Source organism: Camelus bactrianus, chromosome X, assembly GCF_048773025.1.
Source record: "Camelus bactrianus isolate YW-2024 breed Bactrian camel chromosome X, ASM4877302v1, whole genome shotgun sequence".
Lineage (NCBI taxonomy): Eukaryota > Metazoa > Chordata > Mammalia > Artiodactyla > Camelidae > Camelus > Camelus bactrianus.
This window is the reverse complement of record NC_133575.1, coordinates 45,912,239-45,922,856: the sequence shown is the minus strand read 5'-3', so window position 1 is coordinate 45,922,856 and position 10,618 is coordinate 45,912,239. Positions and strand designations below refer to the sequence as shown.

General features: G+C 34.9%; 1 pseudogene; it reads left to right on the top strand.

Moving 5' to 3' along the window:
* The first annotated feature begins 4,116 nt into the window (after window positions 1-4,116).
* Window positions 4,117-10,618, top strand: part of LOC105083737 (ladinin-1 pseudogene) — a 129,040-nt pseudogene continuing 122,538 nt past the window's right edge.

Sequence of the window (10,618 nt, the reverse complement as noted above, 5' to 3'; positions counted from 1 at the left end):
TGTCCCAGCATACACCCAGGGTGCACTGGGTACCTGCTTCAGCCCCTCTTACTCCAGTGCTGCTCTACAAGGTGGGGTGCTGTTTCAGGGGGGTAGAGAGGGGAGAGTCTATACTTAGAGGGAATGGAACCAGCTTCGACTGGACCCTCAGGGCTACTTCTCCAGAACCTTAGGCCACAACCCTGCCCTATCAAGGATAGTGACTGCCACTGAGCGTAGAAGAATCCCCAGGTCACACCTGGCTCTGAATCTAGTCTTTCCATCTCCAGCCCTACCTCCCTCCAAGGGAGTAGCTGTCAGCACACCCTGGGGGAAGACTTGACCCATGCTTACTTCAGATCCAGCTATCCAACAAAGCCAGTGGGCACACCTAGACTGCCTAGGGACACTCTTAGACAAGGACACATCTTCAAAACCAATATAGGTAACTATTTCACTTAATTTCATAGAGACAGAGAAAGCTAAGCAAAATGGGAAGACAGATAAGTCTGTTTCAAACCAAAAAAAAAAAAAGGGGGGGGAATGTGAAAAACCCTAATAAAATAAGAGCTAAATAATTTACCAGATAAATATTTCAAAGTATCAATAATAAGAATGCTAACTGAACTTGGGAAAAGAATTGATGAACACAGTGAGAATTTTAGCAAGGAACTAGTAAATACAAAAAAAAAAAAAAACAAAAACAAAAAACAAAAAACAAACCAGAGCTGAAAAATACAATACCTGAAAAGAAAAAAAAGTACATCAGAAGGAATTAACAGTAGACTAAGTGATACAGAAGAACCTATAAGCACTCTATAACACTGAATAATGGAAATCACCCAATCAAAACAGAAGGAAGAAAACTGTTTTAAACTGAGGATAGTTGAAGGGACCTCTGGGACAATATCAAGCATCCTAACATTCACATTTTGGGGATCCAAGAGAAAGAGAAACAAAGACAGAAAATGTATTTGATAAATTATGCTTAAAAACTTCATAAACATGAACAAGGAAAAAGATATCTAAGTATAGGAAGCACCGAGAGATCCAAACAAGATGAACCCAAAGAGAACCACACCAAGACATATCATAATTAAAGCAGAAAGTTAAAGAAAGATAAAGACACTTCTAAAGGCAACAAGAGAAAAACAGAGTCAAATAAAAGGGACCCTTATAAAGCTATCACCTGATTTTTCTGCAGAAACTTTGCAGGCCAGAAGGAAGTAGCATGATATATTTAAAATACTGAAAGGGAAAATCCTACAGCCTAGGATACTCTAACCAGTAAACTTACAATTCAGAATTGAAGGAGACATTGATGAACTTCTCAATCATCAAAAACTAAAAGAATTCAACAACAATAAACCTACCATAAAAGAGTTGTTAAAGGGTCTTCTCTAAGTGGAAAAGAGAAGGCTACAACAGTAAGTAAGAAATGATAGGAAAGGAAAAGTCCCATTACCAAAGGCAAATATATAGTAAAGGCTATGGATCAACTACTTAAGCAAATTAGTTTGAATATTAAAAGACAAAGCTGTAAAATCAGCTATAACTACTATAAACAGTTAAGAGATAAACATGAAGATGTAAGTACAGCATCAGAAACACAAACTATGGGAGAGGGGAGTAAAAATGTAGAACTTTTAGATTGTGTATGAACTTAAATAACTATCAGTTTAAAACATGTAGATAAAGTTATAAGACAATTTACACAAACCCCATGGTAATTAAAAAATCAAAAACCTATGATATATATACAAAGACTAGAAAGAAAGGAATGCAAGCATACCATTAGAGAAAATCACCATCTCATAAGGGAAGAACCTAAAAAAAGAGAAAAAGAACAGAGAAGAACTACAAAAACAAGTAAAAAAAAAAAACAGCAATAAGTACATATTTATCAATAATTACTTTAAATTGAAAAGGACTAAGTGTTCCAATCAAAAGAAATATAATGGGTGAATGGATACAAACACAAGAACTATAAAGATGCTGCCTATAATAGATTCACTTCAGAGATGAACATACACAAAAACTTAGTCAGAGGATAGAAAAAGATATTCCATGCAAATGGAAGTGACAAGAAATACTCATATTATACAAAGTAGACTTTAAGAAAAAAGTCTATAACAAAAGACAAAGAAGGGCATTATACAATGATAAAGGATTTATCAATAAGAGAGGAGGATATAGCATTCAGTAGCATACATGCACATAATATAGAAACATCTAAATATATAAAGCAAATATTAACAGACATAAAGGGAGAAATTGACAATGATACAGTTAACAGCTGGGGATTTTGACACTCAACTGACATCAATAGACATATCATCCAGACAGAAAATCAATAATGAAACAGTGGCCTTAAATGAAACATTAGACCAATTGGAATTTCTATAGGACATTCCATCTAAAAACAGACAAATGCACATTTTTTTCCAAGTATACATGGAACATTCTCCAAGATAGGTCACACACTAGACCACAAAACAAGTCTCAAAAATTTTAAAAGAATAGAAATTATACCAAGGAAATTTTACAACCACAACATTATAAAACCAATAATCAATTACAAAAAGAAAAATGGAAAAAACAAACATATGGAAACTAAACAGCAGGCTGCAGAAAACAATGGGTCAATGAAGAAATAAAAGAGGAAATCAGAAATTACCTTGAGACAAATAAAAATAAAAACACTTTCCAAAATCTATGGGATTGCAGTAAAAGCACTTCTAGGAGGGAAGTTTATAGCAATACAAGCCTACCTCAAGAAATGAGAAAAATTTCAAATGAACAACCTAACCCACTATGTAAAAGAATTAGAAAAAGAAGAATAAAGCACAGAGTCAGCAGAAGGAAGGAATAAATATCAGAGAGGAAGCAAATTATTTAATAGAGACAAAAAACAATAGAAAAGATCAATGAAACTAAGAGCTGTTATTTTTTTAAAGATAAACAAAGTAGATAAGCCTTAATCCAGGCTCATTTTAAAAAAGAGGACCCATATAAACAAAATAAGAAATGAAAGAGGAAAAATAATAACCATTATCAAAGGTATACATCATAAGAGAATACTAAAAACAGGTATATGCCAACATGGGTAACCTAGAAGAAATGGATAAGTTCCTAAAAACATACAAACATTAAAAACTGAATCAGGAAGAAATAATCTGAATAGACTAGTCACTAGTAGTAAAATTGAGTCAGCAGTCAAAACACTCCCAATAGAGATCGGCCAAGATGGTGGAGTAGAAGGACACTCGTATCTCACCCTCTCCCGCAAATACACCAAAACTCACATCCTCGGACCCACCCAGCCAACCAGAGCACCTGTTGAGCTCTGACAGAACATCACCTTCTTCAAAAGACAAAGACACCATGAATCCAGTAGGAGAAAAGGAAAAGAAGAAAGAAGAAAAAGCAAAACAGTGTGGGACCCGTACCACAGGGAGGGAGCAGCAAAGGAGGAATAACACTTGTTTGCTGGGTCTCCCCCTCTCCAATGAAGAGATCAATGGGATGGAGGGGGAAATTCCGAGGCTCGAATATGTACTGAACAGCACTTGACCAACAGAACTAAATTAAAAGGGCACAGAGGGTGTCCACAACCCCCAGCCCTAGAGACAAAGCGGCAGGTAGGGGATGGGATAGGCTGCCCAAGCCAGCTGGAGAACTGGGGTAGGTGGCAGAGAGGCAACCCCAGGGGACTGGAGGGTGCTGTGCACCATGGCTGGGAGGGTGTACAAAGCAGAACAACCTGGGTCCTCCATAAAATATGAAAAAAAAAAGCAACTTGGCTGGTGTGCCCTGGGGAGAAGGGTGCCATACCCTCACCTCTGAAAACCCCAAGAACCAGTTTTCAGGAGAAGAGAGGCAGGGCTCAGCCACAGCCACCATATCCTCCAGAGCTTAGCTCCCAGGCAGAGGGTTGGGTCAAAACCTGAATTCATACCTAGGGGCTTAGCAACCTCATAGGTGAGACAGAGACTTGTTTACAGCTGGAGGCAGATAGGATTATTCAGCCCAGGCACCTCTGAGAACTCGTGCCTCCAAGACAAACAAGGAGCTGAGTTCTGACATGGAGCAGGGTGAGTGCTGTTCTGCCATCATCCCTGAGCCCTCCTACAGAGCATGGACCTGAGGTGGAGTGGGCAGCCAGGAGACATTGGGACCCAGCGGGACCCACTCACCTACTGTGAAGGAGTGCAGCACCTGACCACGGTGCTGGTAGGGGTAGTGACCTGCAAGCCTAACTTGTACAAGTGCAGCATCTGACCCCAGTGTTGGGGGGTACAATCTCATTGCCAACAGGCACTGGGAGCAGCACAGACCAGGGGTGCCAACAGAGGGCCTCTGGAAGGAGTGAGCTGAGTTTTCACGTAGAGACAGAAAGACCTATCAATTAAATCATTAAGAGCACAGTCTCCATGAGAACACATCCACATATTTTTTCTTTTTTCTTTATTTCTCAGTTCTATTTTCTTTTACTTTTTAAATTTTTACTTTTAAAACAATTGAATATGTCTCTGTTTTTAATCCCTTACAAATTTTTAAAATATTTTTATTCTTACTATTTTGTTAAACTCTCCTCAATTTCATTTTTATTTCTCTTGGTTTTGTTCTCATTGATTATTATCAGTTTTCAATTTTTGTTGGTCTTTTCTCTGCTTTTAAAGATTTTAAAATACGTCACAACTTGATTTTTAGTTTGCTTCAACTTGATCTTCTGTTATTGATTATATGCTGTTTTCAAACCATTTTTCTCTATTCTTTCAAAATTCTCTCTTTTTTTAGGTTTTATTTCTGCATATGCCTTAGATAAATAAATAAATACACTTTTTAAGCACCACAATAGGTAACTGATACTCCAAAAGTGACAGTGCCAGAGAGATATGAGCAAGATGAAGAAGCAGAGGAACCACTAAAAATTAAAAGAACAGGAGAAATCCCCTGAAAGAATGATCAATGAAATACACATTTCTAGCCTACTAGATAAAGATTTCACAAAAGGAGTGATCAAAGTACTGAAGGAACTAAAAGAGATAGTGTTTAAAGATATAAAATATGTCAAAAATGAAATTGAAGCTATAAAGAAGAGCCAAGAAAAATTGGCAAACTCATTTGCTGAGATGAGAGCTGATCTAAAGGCTGTACAAAGCAGGCTAGATAATGCAAAGGAATGAACAAGTGACCTAAAAGACAGGACAACAGAAAGAACAAAATCAGAACAGCTGAGAGAAAAACAAATTAAAAACCAATGAAAACAATATAACGGACCTATAGGATAATATAAAGCATGCTAACCTATGCATAATGGGGGGGGGTCACAGAAGGATAAGAAACAGCAAAGGGGATTGAAAAGTTATTTAAAGAAATCATGACTGAAAATTTCCCAAATCTAAATAAGGAATCAGATATCCAAATACAGGAAACACAGAGAGTCCCAAACAGGAAGAACCCAAACAGATCCACACCAAGAAATATAATCAAGATGGCCAGGGTTAAGGATAAAGAAATGATCCTAAAGGCAGCAAGACAAAAACAAAGAATGAGTTACAAGGGAACCCCTATAAGGATCTCAGCTGATTTCTCTATACAACCACTACAGGCCAGAAGGGAGTGGCAAGATATATTCAACGTTCTGAATGAAAAAGAAAAATGCAGCCTAGGATACTTTATCCAGCAAGGTTATCCTTTAGAATAGAATGAGAGATAAAGAACTTCACAGACAAGCAAAAACTAGAAGAGTTTAGCAACACTAAACACATGTTAAAAGGAATATTGAAAGGTTTACCCCCCACCCCCCAAAAAAAGAAGAAGAAGAAGCAGGATGCTACAGAAATGAGAAAACTGTAACGGGAAAGGTGATAACTCCCATGAATTACAAATAGAATAAATATAAAATTGTAAAAGAAGACATCTAAATCATTAAAGATGGGAGAGAGAAGCAAGAAAATATAGAACTTTCTTTTTTCTTTTTTAAATTTTTTGTTCTCAGTAGGATGAGTTTAAGCTTACATTACTATCTGTTTAATACAAACAGTTATAGTAATGGGTTCATAGACTTACAAAAAAGGGTAACCATAAGCCAAAAACTTACAAGTGAGTTACAAAAATGAAATACAATCCAACATAATACAAAGGTAAATGATTAAACCACAAATGGAAGAAGAAAGGAACAAAGAGGAAAAACCAAACCAACTACAAAAATAAGTTTAAAATGGCAATAAACACACATCCATCATTAATTACTGTAAATGTCAATGGACTAAATGCTCCAATCAAAAGGCATAGAGTGGCAGACTGGATAATAAAGCAAGAACCTTCAATATGCTGCATACAAGAGACCCACTTTAGGGAGAAGGATACATTAAGATTGAGAGTGAAAGGATGGAAAAGGATATTCCATGCAAATGGAAATGACAAGGTAGCAGGTGTAGCAATACTGACTTCAGACAAAATAAACTTTTAAATAAAGATCATAAAGAAAGATGAAGAAGGACATTTTTAATGATTGAGTAACACAAGATGAGGATATTACACTCATTAATAGATATGCACCCTATATAGGAGCACCTAAGTACATAGAGCATTTACTAAGAGATAAAGGGGGAAATTGATGTGAATACAATCATTGTCAGAGAATTTAACACCACATTAAAATCACTAGACAGATCTTCCAGACAGAAAATAAATGAGGCAACAAAGAAATTAAATGATACAATAGAAAATTAGATTTGGTGGATAATTTCACAAAATAGAATATACATTCATTTCAAGTGCACATGGAACATTTTCTAGTATTGATCATGTACTTGGGCACAAAAGAAGCCTCAACAATTTTAAGAAGATAGAAATTATCTCAAGCATCTTTTCTGACCACAATGCCATGAAACTAGAAATCAACTACAGAAAAACAAAGGAGAAAAAAAGGAAAGCATGGAGATTAAACAACATCCCACTCCTGGGCATATATTCAGAAGGAACCCTAATTCAAAAAGACACCTGCACCCTAATGTTCATAGCAGCACTATTTACAATAGCCAAGACATGGAAACAGCCTAAATGTCCATCAACTGATGACTGCATAAAGAAGTAGCGGTATATGTATACAATGGAATATTACTCATCCTTAAAAAAGACAACATAACGCCATTTGCAGCAACATGGATGTCCCAGTAGAGTGTCATTCTAAGTGAAGTAAGCCAGAGAGAGAAAGAAAATTACCATATGATATCGCTCATATGTGGAATTTAGAAAAAAACGAAGAAAAGAAAAAAAAATGAACATAAATATAAAAAGAAACAGACTCATAGACATAAGAAACAAACTTTTCGTTGCCCAGTGGTGAGGGTGGTGGGAAGGGACAGACTGGGACTTAGAAATTTGTAGATACTGATAGGTACATATATAGATAAACAAGATTATACTGTATTGCACAGGGAAATATATACAAGATCTTATGGTAACTCACAGTGAAAAAGTATCCAAAAATGAATATATGTATGTTCACGTACAGCTGAAAAATTGTGTTCTACACTGGAAATCGACACAACATTGTACACTGACTATAAGTCAATCAAATAAAATTTAAAAAAAAAAACTCCCTGTAAACAAAAGTTCAGGATAAGACAGCTTCACAAGGGAATTCTACCAAACATGTAAGCAGCTAATATCCATCCTTCTCAAACTATTACAAAAAACATAAAAGGAGGAAAAACTCAAAAATGCATTCTATGAGGCCACTGTTACCCTGATTCAAAAACAAAAACACTAAAACAAGAGAAAATTATGGGCCAACATCCCTGATGAATATTACCACAAAAATTGTCAGTAAAATATGAGGAGACTTAATTCAACAATATATAAAAAAGGCTTATATACCATGGTCAAGTGGGTTTTATCCCAGGGATGCAAAGATGTTTTTTTATCCACAAGGCAATCAATGTGATCTACCACATTAACAAAAAGAAGGATAAAAATCACATGATCATCCCAATAGATGGAGTAAAAGCATTTGACAAAATTCTACATACATTCATTATAAAAAAAAAAATTCTCAGCAAATGTGCCAGAAAGGGAACACATCCCAACACAGTAAAAACCATTTATAACAAAAACACATCTTATATCATACCCACTGAGGAAAAGCTGAAAGTTTTTCCTCTAAAATCAAGTAAAAGACAAGGGTGCACACCCTCACCACTTCTATTTAACATAGTACTGGAAGTACTAACCACAACAATCAGGCAAGAAAAATAAATTACATCCAAATTGGAAGATAAGAAGTAAAACTGTCCCTGTCTGTAGGTGTCATAATATTATATATAAAAAACCCTATGTCTCCACAAAAAAAAAAAGCCTATTAGAACTAATAAATGAATTCAGTAAAATTGCAAGATATAAGATCAATATATAGAAATATATTGCTTTTCTATACACTAATATGGATTACCAGAAATAGAAAGCAATAAAACAACTCCATTTAAGATTGAATCAAAATAATAAATTACCTATGAATAAATTTAACTGGAAAGTTGGAAAAACCCATATTACGATAACTATAAAGTTATGACGAAGGAAATTGAAGATGATACAAAGAAACAGAAAGGTATCCCATGTTCATGGATTGGAAGAACTGATATTGTTAAAATGTCCATACTACTCAAAGCAATCTACAGATTTAAGGAAATTCCTATCAAAATACCTATGATATTTTTCATAGAACTAGAACAAAGAATCATAAAATTTATATGGAACCACAAAAGACCCCACATAGCCATAGTAATCTTGAGAAAAAAGAAAATTTGAGGTATCATGCTTCCTGAATTCAGACAATACTACAAAGCTACAGTAATCAAAATAGGATGATATTGGTAAAAAAACAGACATATAGATCAATGGAAATAGAGAGCCCAGAAATAAACCCATGTATTATGGTCAATTAGTCTACAACAAAGGAGGCAAAAATATAAAATGGGAAAAAGACAGTCTCTTCAATAAGTGGCACTGAGAAAATTAGACAGCTACATATAAAAGAATAAAATTAGAACATTTTATCATATGATACACAAATTCAAACTCAAAATGGATTAAACCTATAAATATATGACAGGAAAACATAAAACTCCTGGAAGAAAACATAGGCAGAACACTGACAAAATACATAGCAATATTTTTTTTTTAAATCTGTCTCCTCAGAAAAAGAAAAAGAGCAAAAATAAACAAATAGGACCTAATTAAACTTAAAAGCCTTCGCTCAGCAAAGGAAACTATTGACAAAACAAAAAGACAACCTATTGAATGAGAAAAAAATATTTGCAAATGATAAGACCAATATGGGGTTAATATCCACAGGATAAAAAATAGGTCATACAACTTAGCATCAAAAAAACCCAATTGACCTGATTTTAAAATGGGCAGAAGACCTGAATAAACATTTTTTCCAAAGAAGACATACAGATGAGCAACAGGCACACAAAAAGATGCTCAACATCACTAATCATCAGGGAAATGCATATTAAAACCACAATAAGATACAACCTCACACCTGTCAGAATGACAATCATCAAAAAAGACCACAAATAACAAATGTTGGCAAGGATGTAGATAAAAAGATGTCCTCCTACCCTTTTAGTAGGAATATAAATTGGTCAGCCACTAAGGAAAACATTATGAAGTTTCCTCAAAAAACTGAAAATAGAACTACCTTATGATCCAACAATTCCACTTTTCAGTATATATCTGAAGAACATGAAAACATTAATTTGAAAAGATATATGAACCCCAATGTTCACAGTAGCATTATTTACATTACCCAGTATATGGAAGCAACCTCAGTGTCCATCAAGAGATGAATGGATAAAGAAGATGTGGTGTATATATACAATGGAATATTACTCTGCTACAAAAAAAAAATGAAATTTTGCCATTTGCAACAACATGGATGGGCCTGGAGGGTATTAAGCTTAGTGAAATAAGGCAGGCAGAGAAAGAAAAATACTGTATATTATCACTTATATGTGGAATCTAAAAAGTAAAACAAATGAATAAACAAAATAGAAACAAATTCACAGATATAGAGAACAAAATTAGTGGTTACCACTGGGGAGAGAGAAAATGGGAGAGGTAAGAAAGTGGTAGGGGACTAAGAGATACAAATTGCTATGTAGAAAATAAATAAGATACAAGGATATATTGTACAGCACAGAGAATATAGCCAATATTTTACAATAACTTTAAATAAGTATAATCTATAAAAAATATTGAATCACTATGTTGTACACCTATAACTAATATAATAATTTGTAATTCAACTATGCTTTAATAACAATAATGAATGAATTAATTAGTTTTTTTAAAGGATAGTAAAAATGAGATTCCACATGCTCTTCCAGATACTTTCCCATTTTTCTCTCCTTTTCATAGCTGAATTCTTAAAAGAGCTGTTTGCATTAACTGGTAACACTCCCCACCTTTCATGTACTTCTCCACCTATTCTAACCTGCCCTCTTCCTACATAGCACCACGCAACTTCAGTTCTTGCAAGGTGCCATGTGATCTCCATGTCAATAAAGGCAATAGACCTGTCTCAGGCTTCACCTTATTTGACCCTCTTTCACCTCAAAATTGT